The sequence below is a fragment of the Dendrobates tinctorius genome, unplaced genomic scaffold, assembly GCF_039654945.1.
Source record: "Dendrobates tinctorius isolate UK_male_01 unplaced genomic scaffold, ASM3965494v1 ptg000022l, whole genome shotgun sequence".
NCBI classification, from domain to species: Eukaryota; Metazoa; Chordata; class Amphibia; order Anura; family Dendrobatidae; genus Dendrobates; species Dendrobates tinctorius.
In genome coordinates this window covers 10,331,320-10,350,509 of record NW_027361690.1, presented here as the reverse complement: position 1 = coordinate 10,350,509, position 19,190 = coordinate 10,331,320, and positions in this window count along the sequence as shown.

The following is a 19,190-nucleotide window of genomic DNA, read 5'->3' as shown; positions in this document are numbered from 1 at the left end:
AAAAAAGGCCTGGGATCCTTCTATTCTTAATAACCAGCCATGATAAAGCGGACAGCTGAGGGTTGCAGCCCGCAGCTGTCGGTTTTGCCTGCGCAGGTTATCAAAAATAGAAGAAACCCAACTTCATTTTTTTTTAAAAAATGTATTTATAGCACAGGCATCAGCTGATGAAAACTCCCATAGCGGCGCTTGCTCTCTCTGTTATCAGCAACAGAAGACATATGCTGATGAGACTAGATTTTTAGAAGCAAAGCAGTAACAATGCAGTAAAATGACAAGAATCTGCATAACTAATCATATTCTAAATAGTTCCAAATCAAATTTATGCATGAAATCGCCAGGATGATTGCCTATAAAATTATGGTAGTCTCACGGTCGAAGCAGTATTGGATGGTGCGATAGGGAGCCTGCAGTCAACAGTTCAAAACATTGTTACCCTTTTGGTCGTCAGTGTACTGAACAATTATTCAGACGAATTCTCATCCACATGCGGACATAAATTCCAGAATGTGGACCCCACAAATGTTCTTTAAAGTCAGGTCATTTGACAATTAATTACAGGACTTGATCACTCACATAAGCATTATTTTCCATTTATCTTAGTTTGACAGTTTTAACGACTATGTCTTGCTACAAAAAACTTTTTTTTGCATTAATATTACTTATATATTTATGACTAATGCAGGCATGAATATTTTATTGAAGGATCTCTAACAATGAAGCTGTTCTGTATTTACACACTATTGGTTTTACTGCTTGGTTTTCACGGAACCTCCTATACCAAACAATACTTTTATAATTCTGTAGGGAAATGGGTGTTTTGTGCACATAGCGGTTCTTACTAGTGATGGGAAAGCACTAAAATGCTTGGGTGCTCGTTGCTCGACCCGAGCAAAGAGCCCAATGTAAGTCTATGGGAAACATGAGCATTTTTGCTGCGGCCCCCGGGGGTCTTTTGAGGGTCTAAAAACTGCAGAAATCTATGAGAAAAGTGCTCAAATGACATGGGGACAGCATGGGGAACACCCCTGGAAGCATTTTTGACTCCCAGGTCACTGCTGTGAGCAATGTTGAGCTTTGAACTTTAGCAGAGAATAGGTGTGTCCGTCTGTGGCTGTCTGTGGCTTTCTGCGTGTGTGCTGCTGTCTGCATGTGTGTGCGGGTGTCTGTGTGTGTGTGCTGCTGTCTGTCTACATGAGTCTGCGAGTGTCTGTGTGTGTGGTTTTCTGTGTGTGTGCGGGTGTCTGTGAGTGTGTGTGCGTCTGTCTACATGAGTCTGCGAGTGTCTGTGTGTGTGGTTTTCTGTGTGTGTGCGGGTGTCTGTGTGTGTGCGGCTGTGTGCGTTAACGCTATCACCGATACTGTTGGTCACATCACTGCGGGATCATGCTGGCAGAAGTCAGCATGATTCCGCAGCTAACTGTGACTCGCAACGGTGAAGCACGCCTAGGCTGATGAGACCATTTCTCCCATCTGGCTATGTCTGGTGTCACTGATAACAGTGACAGCAGGTGCCGCTGATGGGAGAGTAGTATTATCTGCCAGCGCCTGAGCTCACTGTTAAAAAAAAAAGTAAAATTACATACATATTCACATAATAAATACATATTAATACATAATATATACATATTCACACAGAAATAAAAACACATTATATTCACCACACACCAAATCCCAGACGCCCTCGCCTCCTAGAAATAATGTAAAATAATAAACCAACATATACTCCCTGTCCGCTGTACTCCAAGGTAATCCAGTTGTCCCACGGCGATCTCATGTGTAGAACAGTTACATCAGGAGATGTGACCGTTCTACCTGCCAGCGATACACTGACAGGAGATAATCGACCCCGTAGTGTATCAGCTGATTGGCTCCATGCTGTCACTTATGGCAGTGCTGTGTGGGAAAGTTCTCACACAGCAGTACTGCTGTAAAGTGAGAGCACCGGAGTGATGAACTCCGGTGAACTCTCACGGTGGCTCAGTGATATACTGCAGAGATATTACCTCCTGTCAGTGTATCACTGGAGCCGGGTAAGGCTAGTTTCACACTAGCGTTTATGAGCGCAGCGACGGCCTGCGCACGGCCGCCGCTAAGCCCCGCCCCCTGCCGCGCCTCTGCCGGTAGCTCCGCCCACCGGCGCATGACGCTGCATGCGCCCTGCGTCCCCTATCTTTATCACAGGGGGCGCAGGCCATGCGCAGTATGCGTTTGGCGGTGCCTGCGCCTTTTGCAGCAGGTCGCGTTTGGCGCAGGTCGGCGCACCTTCAAAAGGATGCATGCGCCACCAATCGCATACTGCGCACGGCCTGCGCCCCCAGTGATAAAGATAGGGGACGCAGGGCGCATGCAGCGTCATGCGCCGGTGGGCGGAGCTACCGGCGGAGGCGCAGCAGGGGGCGGGGATTAGCGGCGGCCGTGCGCAGGCCGTCGCTGCGCTCATAAACGCTAGTGTGAAACTAGCCTAAAACAGTCACATCTCATGTCACATCTCATGTGACTGTTCTACACGTGAGATCGTCGTGGGACACTCGGTAAATGGACTACAGCGGACAGGGAGTATTATATGTTGGTTTATTATTTTATTTTTGTTGCAGGAGATGAGGGAGTTGGGGATTAGGCATTCAGTAAATATGGTTAAATAAGATTAATAAAGGACTTTATTCTGGCTGTGTCTTTATTGACCATATAACTATAGGATTAGTAATGGATAAGTGTCTTATAGACGCTTCTCCATTACTAAGCCATGGACTTGATGTCACTGGACAATAAAAAGGTGACATCAACCCCACAAATATTACCCCACTTGCCACTGCTAAAAGGCAAGTGTGAAGAGCGAGGCTAAGTGCCAAAATTGGGGCATCTATAGAATGCACCATTTCTGGGGCAGCTGAGAGCTGATGTTTTTAGTCTGGGGGTCCCAGGCTATTAATATCAGATGGCAGCTGTCTGCCTAGCCTTTGCTCGTTTGATTTTATAGGGGGACCCCTTGTCAATTTTTTCTGAGGCTCCCTGTAAAATAGCCAGTAAAGGCAAAGCAAACACCTGTGAGCTGATTTCAATACCCTGGGAACCTTTTTGGCTATTGGCTCCTTACCAGAATATTAACATCAGCCTTCAGCCATCATCTTTCCCTCTGCTGGTTATGAAAATGATGCCGGAGCCCACACAATTTTTTTTTAAATGTTTTGAAAAATAAACAGGTATTGCATTTCACGTAGATTTCATGTGTGTGTGTGTATATATACTGTATATAATAGTCACTTATATTTGTTTTGTGTGTGTAAACATTATATTTGAACATGGTATGTAATGATGTTATGGTCGTCAATAGAGAATGAAAATGAAGAGGTTGAACAAGGAAATGACATCATAATTCTTTTTTTTTTTTTTTTAAATAATATATCTTTATTTAGCTTTCAAATCTGCATAAAAATCTACATCAAATCCACATCAAATCCACGCGGAATTTCAACTGCGTTTTCTGCCAAGAGACAGAAACAACGCAGAATTTACCACAAGCAAATCCGCAACGTGCGCACATAGCCTTAGCAAAGTTATTGACACCAATTTGCTGTTAAGGGTGCGTTTTTGGTGCATTTTATGTTGCAGTTTTATTGCGGTATTTTAGTGTGGTTTTTGGGCTAACTTGTGTCTCTTGTGCATGCAAATAAAGTTGAGTTGGGGTATGTTCACACTGGGCATTTTTGCTGCTTTTTTAATGCTAATTTTCATCTGCTTTTTACAGTACCAGTAAAGCCTATGAGATTTCAGAAATCTCATGCACACACTGTTTTTTTTGTCATCAGGATTTTGTGTTTTGCTGCTTTTTTTGGACATAGAGCATGTCAGTTCTTTCAGTGTTTTGTAACATAGTAACATAGTTACTGAAAAAAGACATTTGTCCTTCCAGTTCAGCCTATATTCTGTCAGAATAAATCCCCACATCTACCTCCTTCTAAAGAACCTAATAATTTCCAGGTTCACCTTTAGAGCCTTTTTTGAATATTGGTAGCACATTTGCTATGCGCCAGTCCTGTGGAACAGACCCCATCTCTACAGGGTCCCTAAAGAAAATAAATTATGGCTTGTCTATTCCATTACTTAGTTCTCTTAGTACCCGTGGGTGTATGCCATCTGGACCCGGAGATTTATCTATTTTAATCTTATTTAGCCAGTTTCACACCTCTCCTTGGGGTAGATTGGTGACCCTTAATATAGGGTTTTCTTTGTCTCTCGGCATTTCACCTAGCATTTCTTTTTCCACCGTGAATACCATAGAGAAGAAGGTGTTTAATATATTAGCTTTTTCCTTATCATCTACAACCATTCCTTCCTCACAATTTTTAAGGGGCCTATACTTTCACTTATGATTCTTTTACTATTGATATAGTTGAAGAACAGTTTGGGATTAGTTTTACTCTACTTAGCAATGTCCTTCTCTGTTTCCTTTTTGGCAGCTTTAATTAGTTTTTTAGATAAAGCACTTTTCTTCCTATAGTTTTTTAGAGCTTCAGCTGTGTCTTCCTGCTTTAGTAGTTTAAATGCTTTCTTTTTACTGTTAATAGCCCCTCTTACGTCTTTGTGTAGTCACATTGGGTTTTTCCTATTTCTTGTCCTTTTACTCCCACAAGGTATAAACTGCTTACAGTGCGTATTTAGGATGCTCTTAAACATTTCGCATTTATTATTTGTATTCTTATTTCGGAGGACATTATCCCAGTCAAGGAGAATAAGGGCATCTCTAAGCTGGTCAAACTTTGCCTTCCTAAAGTTCAGTGTTTTTACTTCAAGCCAATGGGTGAAAAACGCTGGAAAAACAAGAGGGGATGGGAAGAAAAACATTAGACTTGAATATGAAGCCAGAAAATACACTGATGAAGGACATCAGGTTCAGCAAAGAAGACCCGAAGCAACATAATCAGAAGGGAGGTAAGAACATTTCTAAAGCAATCCACAATGGGGAGAACAAAACAAAATCCCCTAAACTGCATGCTCGCAAACACTAGATGCCTGACAAACAAGATAGAAGAACTAGAAGCAGAAATATCTACAGGTAACTATGACATAGTGGGAATAACTGAGACATGGTTAGATGAAAGCTATGACTGGGCAGTTACGTAACTTACAGGGTTACAGTTTGTTTAGAAAGGATCGTAAATATCGGAGAGGAGGAGGAGTTTGTCTTTATGTAAAGTCTTGTCTAAAGTCCACTTTAAGGGAGGATAGTAGCAAAGGGAATGAGGATGTTGAGTCCATATGGGTCGAAATACATGGAGGGAAAAATAGTAACAAAATTCTGCAACCCATAATGAGGTCCTTGTTATAGGGGACTTTAACTACCCGGATATTAACTGGGAAACAGAGACCTGGGAAACCCATAAAGGCAACAGGTTTCTGCTAATAACCAAGAAAAATTATCTTTCATAATTGGTGCAGAATCCAACCAGAGGAGCAACACTTTTAGACCTAATACTATCTAATAGATCTGACAGAATAACAAATCTGCAGGTCGTCGGGCATCTAGGAAATAGCGACCACAATATTGTACAGTTTCACTTGTCTTTCGCTAGAGGGACATGTCAGGGAGTCACAAAAACACTGAACCTGGAGGAAGACACATGTAGTGTCGAAACATGTTGTCCAAAAGTGATTGACCATATGCAAAATTATCACTGAAGAAACCTGGAACCTTTTTAATGGAAAAATAAAAGTTATATTTTACCCCACCATTGGACTGATCGCTGGAGAATATATATTACTAAGCCCAAGGTTTAGTAATGAACAGGTGTCAGCCAGATACCTTCATTAATAAAATGGTGCATAAAGAGTTAAATAAAGATACGCGCACACACGACATCTGCATGAAACGCAATATCTGTTTATTTTTCTAAACATTTAAAAAAAAATTGCGTGGGCTCCCTCGTAATTTTCATAACCAGCAGAGGGAAAGCTGACAGCTGAGGGCTGATGTTAATATTCTGGGAAGGATCCAAAAGCCATAAAGGTTCACAGGCTATTAATATCAGCTCACAGATATTTGCTTAGCCTTTACTGGCTATTTTACAGGGGAACCCCAGAAAAAAATTGGTATGGGATCCCCCTATAAAATCAAACCAGCAAAGGCTAGGCAGACAGCTGCGGGCTGATAATAATAGCCTGGGAAGGGGCCATAGATATTGACCCACCAGGCTAAAAACATCATCTCTCAGCCACCCCAGAAATGACGCATCTGGCACTTAGCCTCGCTCTTCTCACTTGCTCTGTAGCGGTGGCACGTGGGGTAATATTTGTGGGGTTGATGTCCCCTTTGTATTGTCCAGTGCCATCAAGCCGACGACTTAGTAATGGAGAAGCATCTATAAGACACCTATCCATTACTAATCCTATAGTTATACGGTCAATAAAGACACAGCCAGAATAATGTTGTTTATTAATCTTAATTATACCATACTTACTGAACACCTAATCCCTGAATCCTTCATCTCCTGCAACAAAAATAAAATAATAAACCGACATATAATACTCCCTATCCGTTGTAGTCCATTTACTGAGTGTCCCATGACAATCTCACGTGTAGAACAGTCACATCGGGTGATGTGACTGCTCTACCTGGCCTCTGGTGATACACTGACAGGAGATAATATCTCCCGCAGTGTATCACTGAGCTGCCATGAGAGTTCACAGGAGGTCATCACTTCTGTGCTCTCACTTTACGACAGTACCACTGTGTGAGAACTTTCCCATGCAGCTGTGGTGCCTTAAGTGACAGCCGATCAGCTCATACACTATGGGGGTGAGTATCTCCTGTCAGTGTATCGCCGGCCGGGTAGAGCTGTCACATCTCCGGATGTGACTGGTCTACATGTGAGATTGCAGTGAGACAATCTGGATTACCTTGAACTACAGTGGACAGGGAGTATATGTTGGTTTATTATTTTACAGTATTTCTAGGAGACAAGGGTGTTGGGGATTTGGTGTGCGGTGAGTATAATGTGTTTTTATTTCTATCTGAATATGTATATATTATGTATTAATATGTATGTATTATTTGAATATGTATATAATTTTACTCTTTTGTTAACAGTGAGCACAGGCGCCAGCAGATGATACTACTATCCCATCAGCGGCACCTGCTGTCACTGTTATCAGTGACACCAGACATAGCCAGATGGGAGCAGTAGTGTCATCAGCCTAAGCATGCTTCACCGCTGCGGGTCACAGTCAGCTTCGGAATCACGCTGACATCTGCCAGCATGATCCCGCAGCGCTGTGACCAACAGTACCAGCAGTAGCGTTACCACACACAGACACCCACACACATCTACAGACACACGCACACACACACAGACACCCAAACAGCTGCACACATATGCAGACACCTGCACACAGCCGCATCCACAGACACAGTATGTGACGAGCATGGCAGTGCAAGGTCTGATATAGACATGATGATGCTGTGCGGCCAGCCAATCAATGTAATGCCACAACCATTATGACTGCGGCATTACAGTGTGTGGCAGACAATCCCTGCATGTTCATTGGCTCTTTGGAGTGCCAGACATGCAGGGAGGGGACCTGAGCTCCATCTGAGCAACCCCTTTAATACTTGACGAGCTTTGAGCATCGCGAGCAATGCGATGCTTGGGCGAGCAACGAACGTGGTGAGCATGCTCACTCATTACTAGTTCTTACCTTAGTGGGCAGGAGCCTGTTATGGTGTACCAGGTCGCTTGGCACATTCATTCCTGTCTCTTTGGCCATGTGCACACATTGAGTATTTGGTGAGTTTTTTACCCCAGTATTTGTAAGCCAAAGCCAGGAGTGGAACGGTCAGAGGGAAAGCATAATAGCATAAAAGCATTTTTCACCCACTCCTGGTTTTGGCTTACAAATACTGGGGTAAGAAACTCACCAAATACTGGATGTGTGCATGTGGCATTATTGTGCATTAGAAAGATAAACCTGCCATTCTAGCTCTGCTGGTGTTCTTTCATCTTTGGAACAAACTCAGGTTTGCCACATAGTTGGCTGCATTTTCCTTCATATTTTGAACATTTGCGGGATGACTGTCTTGTTAGCAAGACCAAGTTTTATAATCAGCAAATGTGGTTTAAGGGGCATATCTCTCTTTGTGAGTATCAAGTATTAATTACTGAAAGGATTTTCTTGCTCAGTAGCTCAATGTTTCTGTAAGCTTTGAATGGGTCCTGGAATTCCATCAATTTTACCATGAAGACCAAATGGTGCACCATCTATTATAGGCACAGCTGTGTGTCCAGTACTTACATTGGTGCCATTATGGATGTATTTCTGAACACAATATTAAGTGCAATAAAATTTGAGGTATGTTTCATAGAACATGCAAAAAGATTCATAAAAGTGACAATGAAAAAAATGCAAATTGCAATTTTTCAAACTTGTGTTGTATCAACCGCATAAAAAATGGTGGTATCAAGCTACTCATTACCTCCCTAGATATTCATCTGTTCCAAATAGAGCTAAATTTGTGTTCTGAAATTCAAATACTGCCCTTCTGTTCCAATCCCTGCCGTTTGCCCAAAGAGAACTTTTTGACTATATGTGAGGTTTCACCTCTCTCATAAGAATGTGGGTAACAAACTCTCATGTCCACTCTCTTGTGCTACCTCTAGCAAAAGTGCATTTTTGTGAAGAAGAAAAAAAAGGATTTTCAATATGACGTCCTAATGTTATCAAATTCTATGTAGTACATGTGGGTTAAAAATGCTCATTGTACCAGGAGATAAAAACTTGGATGGGTAGAGTTTACAAAATGGGGTCACTTGTGGGGGGTTCCTGCTGTGTAGGCACCTTAGGGGTCCTGAAAATGCAATAAAGTGCACACAATATACAGTCATATGTTAAAGTTTGGGCACCCCTATTAATGTTAACATTTTTTCTTTATAACAATTTTGGTTTTTGCAACAGCTATTTCAGTTTCATATATCTAATAACTGATGGACTCAGTTATATTTCTGGATTCAAATGAGGGTTATTGTACTAACAGAAAATGTGCAATCTGAATTTAAACAAAATTTGACCGGTGCAAAAGTATGGGCACCCTTATCATTTTCTTGATTTGAACACTCCTAACTACTTTTTACTGACTTCCTGAAGCACTAAATTGGTTTTGTAACCTCATTGAGCTTTGAACTTCATAGCCAGGTGTATCAAATCATGAGAAAAGGTATTTAAGGTGGCCACTTGCAAGTAGTTCTCCTATTTGATTTTCCTATGAAGAGTGGCATCATGGGCTCCTCAAAACAACTCTCAAATGATCTGTAAACAAAGATTATTCAACATAGCTTTTCAGGGGAAGGATACAAAAAGTTATCTCAGAGATTTAACCTGTCAGTTTCCACTGTGAGGAGCATAGTAAGGAAATGGAAGAACACAGGTACAGTTCTTGTTAAGCCCAGAAGTGGCAGGCCAAGAAAAATATCAGAAAGGCAGAGAAGAAGAATGGTGAGAACAGTCAAGGGCAATCCACAGACCACCTCCAAAGACCTGCCGCATCATCTTGCTGCAGATGGTGTCACTGTGCATCGGTCAACAATACAGCGCACTTTGCACAAGGAGAAGCTGTATGGGAGAGTGATGCGAAAGAAGCCGTTTCTGCAAGCACGCCACAAACAGAGTCGCCTGAGGTATGCAAAAGCACATTTGGACAAGCCAGTTACATTTTGGAAGAAGGTCCTGTGGACTGATGAAACAAAGATTGAGTTGTTTGGTCATACAAAAAGGCGTTATGCATGGAGGCTAAAAAACATAGCATTCCAAGAAAAACACTTGCTACCCACAGTAAAATTTGGTGGAGGTTCCATCATGCTTTGGGGCTCTGCGGCCAATGCCGGCACCGGGAATCTTGTTAAAGTTGAGGGTCGCATGGATTCAACTCAGTATCAGCAGATTCTTGACAATAATGTGCAAGAATCAGTGACGAAGTTGAAGTTACGCAGGGGATGGATATTTCAGCAAGACAATGATCCAAAACACCGCTCCAAATCTACTCAGGCATTCATGCAGAGGAACAATTACAATGTTCTGGAATGGCCATCCCAGTCCCCAGACCTGAATATCATTGAACATCCATGGGATGATTTGAAGCGGGCTGTCCATGCTCGGCGACCATCAAACTTAACTAAACTGGAATTGTTTTATAAACAGGAATGGTCACAAATACCTTCATCCAGGATCCAGGAACTCATTAATAGCTACAGGAAGTGACTAGAGGCTGTTATTTTTGCAAAAGGAGGATCTACGAAATATTAATGTCACTTTTATGTTGAGGTGCCCATACTTTTGCACCGGTCAAATTTTGTTTAAATGCAGATTGCACATTTTCTGTTAGTACAATAAACCTCATTTGAATCCAGAAATATAACTGGGTCCATCAGTTATTAGATATATGAAACTGAAATAGCTGTTGCAAAAACCAAAATGGTTATAAAGAAAAAAGGTTAACATTAATAGGGGTGCCCAAACTTTTACATATGACTGTATTTCAGGCAAATTTGTGTTCCCAAATTTAAATGGTGCTCCTTCCCTTCAGAGCCCGGCCTTTTGTCCAAACAAAGGTGTCTGATGAGATGTGGGGTATCAGCATGCTCAAAATAAATTGGATAACAAATCTTGAGGTCCTTTTTGGAGTGCTATTGTGGCGCCCTGAGTCTTTGCCACCTCAAAATGGTCAAATATGTACTATTTTATATGTGTTTTGTAAATGATGGGAGTTATGCTTTCTCTACTGGAGACAACTGCACACACAATTTTACCCCACTCCTTTACTTGCCTGAAGCTTAGAGTTTTGCAGAGATATCCTAACTGGGAGGGGAGGAGTTTTAGTGAGTGTGTGAGGAAAGACGGTGTGAGGAAAGATGGAGAATGTTCTTGGAGCAGAAACATGTGCTCTCTCCAGGAACAATGCTGGGAAGGATCAGGGCTTCACAACCAGCAGAGGAGTGTCTTCTCCCAGGAAAACTACAGCAACAGAGAATCAGTGAGGGATTATGCCAGAACAAACACATGCTTCACATAGGATTCAAGCTGCATGTTGCTGGGGCAGAAAACACTGTGAGTACTGGTAGTACTAGAAGTTTCAGACTCCCTGAAGGGATTAGAACAGCAGGAAGTTTACACTGAACCACAGCAGAGAAGTGTAACTCCCACCGTGCAGAGCAGACTGTAAACCTGGGGAGAGAGTTGTATTTTATCCTCTGAACTGCATCTGGACTTCAGTAAATGATAAAGTGAATTTCCATGTCTCCTGCCTTGTTTCTCTGTGCCATCTACATTCATCACTATCTCTGGGGCCCAGCACTAGTTGGAGGGGGTTAAACATCTGCACTGCCATCATCATCTACCCCCCAGGGATCATCTGCAGTGCCGGCTATCTTACAGTCGAATACTCCAACTGGCGTCACAAGCTCTTTTTCTAATTTTCTTTTGTTTTCCTCTTTTTCTTTTATTTTTAACCCCCCATTTCACTGTCCCCGAAGCACAGGCACTGGGCACGGCTGCCACCCCTGTGACCCCCTGAATGCAACACTGCCCAGCGACCTGAGTACCCCGCTCTGGGTGATACATTATCCCTTATAAAAGTGAAAATATGGGGCTAAAGTGACATTTTAGAGGTAATACATATTTTTTTCACTCCACTTTGCAATAATTCCTTTGTACCACATTGAGGGTTAAATCATTTCCTGACAGTTTTGAAGAATTTTAGGGGTGCAGTTTTGAAAATTGTTTTACTTTTGGTGAGTTTCCAATATACAGGCCCTTCAAAATTTATGTTTAAATTGAAAGCTGTAAATGCTTGCCCAGATCCTGATACCTCATGCATGGCCTGTGGCTTACTGCTTTTTTGCCATTATCAAATTTCTACTGTGTGTAAATTGATGCCATTTTTCCTTATGTCTACCCCTAATTTTTTTAAATGTTTGGACTCCAAGTTGGGTCTCCTTCATGTGTGTTGCCTGAATTTGGCAAGGCTCTCAAAGAATCAGGACTTCACCTGTCACACATCCATCTGTTACTGATTGATATTTAAGTTTCAAATGCTGGTCCTATCTCTGTCCAAGGCCCTGTCTCATGCATCCATGCTGGCGCTGCACAATTATACTATTTATACTCTGAGTCAATTGATGCCACTTTTCCTTGTGTCTGCCCCTAATTTGAACTGTTTTCAGCCCCCCTGAAGATGTGTATGCATTTGGTTTTGCCTCCCATTGAATTCAATGGGGTTTGGGTGTGTTCGACGAACCTTGAAAGAATCATAGAATCATAGAATCATAGAATCGTAGAGTTGGAAGGGACCTCCTGGGCCATCTGGTTCAACCCCCTGCTCAAAGCAGGATTCGCTAAATCATCCCAGTTAGATGTCTGTCCAGCCTCTGTTTGAAGACTTCCATTGAAGGAGAACTCACCACTTCTCGTGGCAGCCTGTTCCACTCATTGATCACTCTAACTGTCAAAAAGTTTTTTCTAATATCTAATCTGTGTCTCCTCCCATTCAGCTTCATCCCATTGCTTCTAGTCTTTCCTTGTGCAAATGAGAATAAAGTTGATCCTTCTACAATGTGACAGCCCTTTAGATATTTGTAGACAGCTATTAAGTCTCCTCTCAGTCTTATCTCTATTTGGGACATGTACAAGAATGATTGTCCAGGGAAGAAAACGTGAGTGCTCACATGAGTCCTGTGTCATGCCAACAGTAAAACACCCTGAGACCATTCATGTGTGAGGTTGCTTTTCCTCCAAAGGGGTGTACTCACTCACTCACTCACACTTTTGCCTAAAAACAGTGTCATGAATAAAGGATGGTATCTAAACATCCTCAAAGAGCAACTTCTCCCAACCATGCAGGATCAATTTGTTGATAAAAAAAAAGCTTTTCCCATCACGATGGAGCACCAAGTCACAAGACAAAAGTAATAAATTTGCAGCTTGGTGAACAAAAAATTGACACTTTTGGTCCATCGGCAGGAAACATCACAGAGCTCAATCCTACTGCAAACAAATCAGACATTTTGCCAGAACTGTATATCTGTTGTGCAAGTTCACAATATTGATGCAACAAGGCTATTTGAATTATTCCAATATGGCTCAAGCCTAAAATGTGTATTTTTTTATTGTTTATTATATGGTTAAAGGCAACGACGTACTGCTAATAGTGGCAGACCATGCAGCCTCTAAGGGGCCCATTAAATTGACATTCACTAGCTAACTCGTACAGCTTCCTATAAAAAAAATCAAACTGAGCTGTACTCACTTTCCCAGGGTCCACCGGCAAGTTTCTGGCACTGGTAACATTGTCTGCCATTTGCTGCCATGATGATATCACCAAGACACCTGTAGCAGTGGCGGTACAGGACTCATTGAAGTAGAGTATTGCGTGGTTTATCTTTTTATAGACTACAGAAGAAAGTAGAGGATTTTTTTTAAAGAAAAATATATTTCCATAATTTGTTGCTGTACACAGGCATCGTATGCCGATACCTTGAATATCTACAACTCAACAGGCACTCCATTGAATTTTGCATAGTTTGCCTGCCAAGTGCATGGTATTTTTGCATTCTTAACATTTGTGAATAAAACTTGCACAACGCAAAACAAATCACAATGCTAACACTTTTGCATTTATGGCATTAATTATATATCTGCTTTTGAAGTTGGTAATGCAGAAATAATAACATAGTTACTGTAGACAGATCTTTAAATATAAATACGTGGTTACGGACATAATTGAAATGCTCAGACAATTTAAATACATAACGTTTTCACGTAAATACTTGTACAATTATGCTGGTGTATTTGTTCAGACAAAGGATGTGTCATTTTTTTGTACCTATAACTACCACCTTTGTATAAGTAACTACATCCCGCTTATCAATGTTTACCATAGCAGGATTTTCCTACATCTTTCAGCCCTGGGAATAAATTATTTTACCAAGTTATTCATTGAAAAATTAGAAATGTTAAACTGTTAGGTAGGAAGCACTGAAAGAAGCAATGCCCAGTTGCCATGTATCACATGCCCATAAGCCATGTGATGGGGTGATGAGCTGACTGATCTTAAACCCTTTGATGGCAGAAGATATTTTCCCTGTAGAAGCCATTTTAAGGGAAATTAATTATCACATGGAGGCCATTTGGTTGAATAGAAATCTATGCAATACTGATCTAGCATTTTATAACTGGACATGCCTGCTGCCATATCTTAATGCAGAAAACTGTAGCTCAACACCCAACTTCACATCTTGTTCTGTAATTTGTCATGTTACAGTATTCTATATCACAGTATAGTTAATGTGTTGTGTGTTGGGTTAAAAGAATGTCTCATCTAGTCCAAAAAGAAAAAAAAGTTAAATCTGTTTTTCAAACAGGTATTTACTTTTACACTATTAAAAAAACACAAGGACAAAATAAAGAGTCAATGTAGCTTGATGCCATTATGTTAATTTGTTACCAAACGACAGATTATTATATTGTGACAAGTACTCTTTAACTATGGATGATAACTCCACTCCTATAAATGAAATGTTCTCAACAATCTGTGAGCTGATGCATTGTGTTTATTATCTTTTTACAATGTAAAAAGAAGATTTGATGAGGATAAAGGTAGAATGGGTTCCTACTTTAGGTCACCCAGATCATCTAGAGTATAAATCCACTTCAAAATTCATTGCATGTTTTTCATGCCTCTTCAGCTTCTGATAGATATTCTGAGTGGCCCTTGGTCTTTCTGGACAAATTACTTCTGATTAATAAACTGATTTACATCCTGGAGTTGAAAAATAAAAAAAAAACTAATTGAGACTCAAGCAAATAACGGCATTAATTTTCCAACCAAATTTAAAAGACCGCTGCAGACAAAACTTTATATTGTTGATGAAGAAGATGTCAGAAGACGATAGACTGTTTCAGGAGTGTGAACAGTTGGCCCTGTAATTGGAGGCATAACTTAAAACTCTTGGTCAGCAATGCAAAATCTGTAGCAAGGCCGTCTAACTATGGTATATCAGTTATAATACTGGCATAGCAGAGAGGTGATTTTGGGCACCCACAAGCAATAGACCAGCCATTGCCTCTGCCCCTATGTAGGTGTTCCTTCTATGCATATATTGAATATATCAAAATGTCAGGTTGGCAACAACCGCTATAAGGTGCATTCACAATTCCATGTGAATGTCAGTGTGCTGTACAAGTGTTTATTATTAGACAGCACCCGATCCACTCAGTATGTCATATTCTAACACTCAACATCGAAGCAAAATTTCACCAATCTCATTCTCTGATCCTTTATTTTCACAAATGTGTAAATGGATCTGTGAGACTCTGAGTCGGATAAATTATCTGCATTTTGACATTTCATGCAGATGTGTGAATGCATCCTTAAGGTCTGTTTATATCGACCAACAATCGGTAAAATTTTACCGATCAGTGATTGTTTGACTAAAGCAAAGGATATGAATTGAGTGATCTATACTAGATCACTCAATTTGCGTAGGCTTCCATGGTTCCCGGCAGTGTAAGTCCTGTTTACACAGGATGTTGCACCACAGAGAGCAATGATCTTTTACACTGCGCAAAAGATCATTTTACCTTATGAAGAGCATTTGCTTGGCTTGTTTAGCTGCAAGATAATTGTGAAACAACCGTTTTTAACACCGCTCATTCACAATTATCTGCCAGAGTAAATGTCCCTTTAAAGCAGTGCTAGATTGCAACATACAGTAACATAGAAAATCCTAATGTCTGCAAAATGCAGCTCAAATGTTCTTTACATCTCTATTAATATATGTAACTCCACTGTGACACATTGGGCTCATAACAGGTATAAATAGCTTATGTCATCGCAGTATAATAATCTTAGGTTGGGGAGCATAACCATGACGTCACATTGCTAAGTAACCTGTGTCCATGTGAAATATATCTTTCTTAATCCAATTCAAGTTAACAAAGGTCCATCACATCTAAAAGAGGAAATAATGAGCGGAATGTATAAACATGAGCAGATGGTCAACTTTAACATCACCATGCACACATATAGTCCATAAGATCCAGCATAAATATAATTTCACATGAAGAATCAGTGAGTACGGTAGATGGTCACTGTTGTTTTAAGAAAATGAAAAATAAAATATACAATCACATATTATAAGCTTTGTAGTATACAAGATCAGAGAAATACCGGTACTTTAAACTTTACCCATCTCTCCAAGGCTGCTTTTAATCAGAGCTGGAACCTACCTGCACTTCAAATTTGCAGGCAGAGGCCCATTAGAGGTAATTTTGATAGTATTGGTTCCCATTTAGAGAGGTAGAGAAAAAGAAGTTGCTGGTGGATAAGCTCACGCAATTTATCAAACTGTATGCTAATTGCTGCAATTTTATAATTTAAGGGACAAATATAAAAAAAAAGTTTACGCCACACATTGAACACTTTGAGAAGTCTCAAAATTTTGTGCAGTTCAAAAAGTTTTGCAAAATTTTGTAACTTTTGGAATTTTCACGCTAGTCCTGGCCAGGGTATGGCAACACTTAGCCATGTAGTTCATTACTAGACATGGCATACCTTATTCTCGGTCTCTTACTCTAGTACTTAACTGGAGTAAAATTTGTGGCGAGATGCACAGAAGTGCATGCCACTTGTAAGATTTAAGAATTAAATGGCATGTGCCTCTTAATTAGCTAGGCTCTTCTTACTCCGCCATGCCCCTACACTAAGACTGGTATAATCTACATAGCAATAATGCAGTTCAGCATTGAAATACTCAAGGTTTACATATACCTTAGCGAGCTCAAAAGTGTATTTGGAAATCTTGATGAATAAAATAAAAACACCAGTGCTTCCCCTACAAAAAAGGTTCTAATCAGTAAAACAAAGCCGCACCGGCACAAAGGCACAATTTGTCCCTGTGCTTTCTGTAGTATAAGAATGCAAAAAAATATAATAATTATAATTTCTAATTTTTAATTTTCAACACGCTCTCTCACATGGGATTGCTCAATGTATAGACTAAAACAGAATTGTATGAATTTGCATCCCTGACTTAGTGGAATAAGAATGACAGCAACTCATTAAACCTCCCTTGCTGAGGGGCATTATATGCAGAAAGGTGAGCTGAACATGTGCTCCTGGACAATTTGTTGGTTATATATGGAGATGGCTACTCTTAGTAAGCACCTGTTCATACCTGATTTCTGTTTGGAAATGGCGGTCAGTCTTTTGATATTTGTATACATTGACTCTCTGACTGAGCACTCCACCCCTCAGCTTCAGGTGTTTTTAATTACAGCAGGATCCTACCTTCCTACTGTAGACGACAGTCTAAGAGAGGATTCACATTAGATAGGTTCCCAGCAATGAGAATCGCCTTATCGTGTCTGCCGTGTACTCATGAATTGACTAATTTATGTGCTAAATATTCTCAATTTTTCAAATTTTCCAGTGCAGTAATGCAATTCAAATTGAATATATTTCATGTATACATGCTATAGTGCTACAGAATGCTGCTTTATTTGTTGATCTATTATAAACTAGTGATCACGACCTACCAGCACTGAAGTCAGAACTTTTGGGGTATGTGTACACGGTCAGTAATTGGCAGCTCTTTGGACCCAGCACATGTCCACTGCATCCAAAGAGCTGCCGGCTATTGAACGCAGGTGATTTTGCATGTGTTCACTGAACTGTGTTGCTTCGCTGCGTCCAATACAATGTATTGGTGACATTTAACTTGTGAAAGCTCCTCAAGATAAATAGACATGCTGTGGTCTGGAAAGATGTGTCGCATGTCCATCCCTGGATGCATAGTGGACATGGGATTTCTTGAAATCCCATCCACTATGCTGTAACATCTGGACGCTGCGGGTTGGACGCAGTGTTTACTGATCATGGGACTGTACCCTATTGCATAGAAATACATTGCATGGGGCAGGATCATTTTTGGCGCAGATCTCCAGATCAGTTTTGTAATTTTGATACCTAGATTTGTATCGGTAGCATAGCGCAAGGCTATACAATTATTTGGAAATCTGCTTCTTTCTCCACTTCCTCAAAGACATACTGGTTTCCATACTCCAAAGACTGAAAGGGAATTAAGATGGGGACAGTGGTGATAATAATATCTGTAGAGTACTGTGGAATGTGATGGTGCAATGTACGTAAGAAAAGGAAATAACAAGAATGCTGTATTAGAGCATGTAGATGTAATAATGTGGATACTCTCACTCAGGACCCTAAATTAACCAGGGTGAATAGGTATAAAGACCATCATGCAAAAGAATCATAATACAATAAGATAGCCTCATAATGTATAAAATAGAGCTGTATAACTCTTTATTTCTGGCAGATAAGATTTATTGTCCCTCTTTCGGCAATATCAGCTGATCATGAACGGTTCTGGCCAACACTTATCCCCAATTTGGTGACCTGTTATGTGATAAATGATTTTCTAAACTGGACAAATCTTTTAAGCAAGAGATTTCAGTTGATATTTTCTATTGATGACAGATGATCAATGGTTTGCAATGTGCGATTCCAGTCTGTTTTTTCCTTTAAATAAGCTCCTATTATTCTCTACCATCTCTGGGGAGCTAGAAATCTGAAAACATAGTTTACAGCACAGTGTATTGTTTCTGAATAAAGTGATATGGTGGGGAAACGTATTGAGTATTGATTGGCCTGTATGACCAGCAGTGCCCAGAGTTGTCATTAATAGCTGATACACCATTTGAAAAAAAACTCTATTCAATATGCAAAGGCAGCTGTGGATCCAGCAAAAGGCTAGGATAGGTAATGACTGGATAAGCAGCATATCAACAGAAACTACAAGAAGAAGAACTGAGCTGATTATTGGCTCATTACAGAAACTGAACATATTTTAAATTAATTAAATGCCTATTGTGATGTGAGGAATTTATATCACTTCAGATCTTGTAATTGCAATTGTGTAAGCTTTTTAAAATGTAAAATAACCAATTAATCAACCATTAATCTAATTAGAATTTGCAAATAATCATGCAATTGCTATAGAAGCAACATTTACTGTAGATGTATAAAATGATTTTTCAGTCATGAAAAGTTCAAATATTCCACTTCCCCCCAAAAAAGTACTCCATGTAAGCTTAGCCTTAGTCCATCATTTGCCAAATAGAAGATCTAT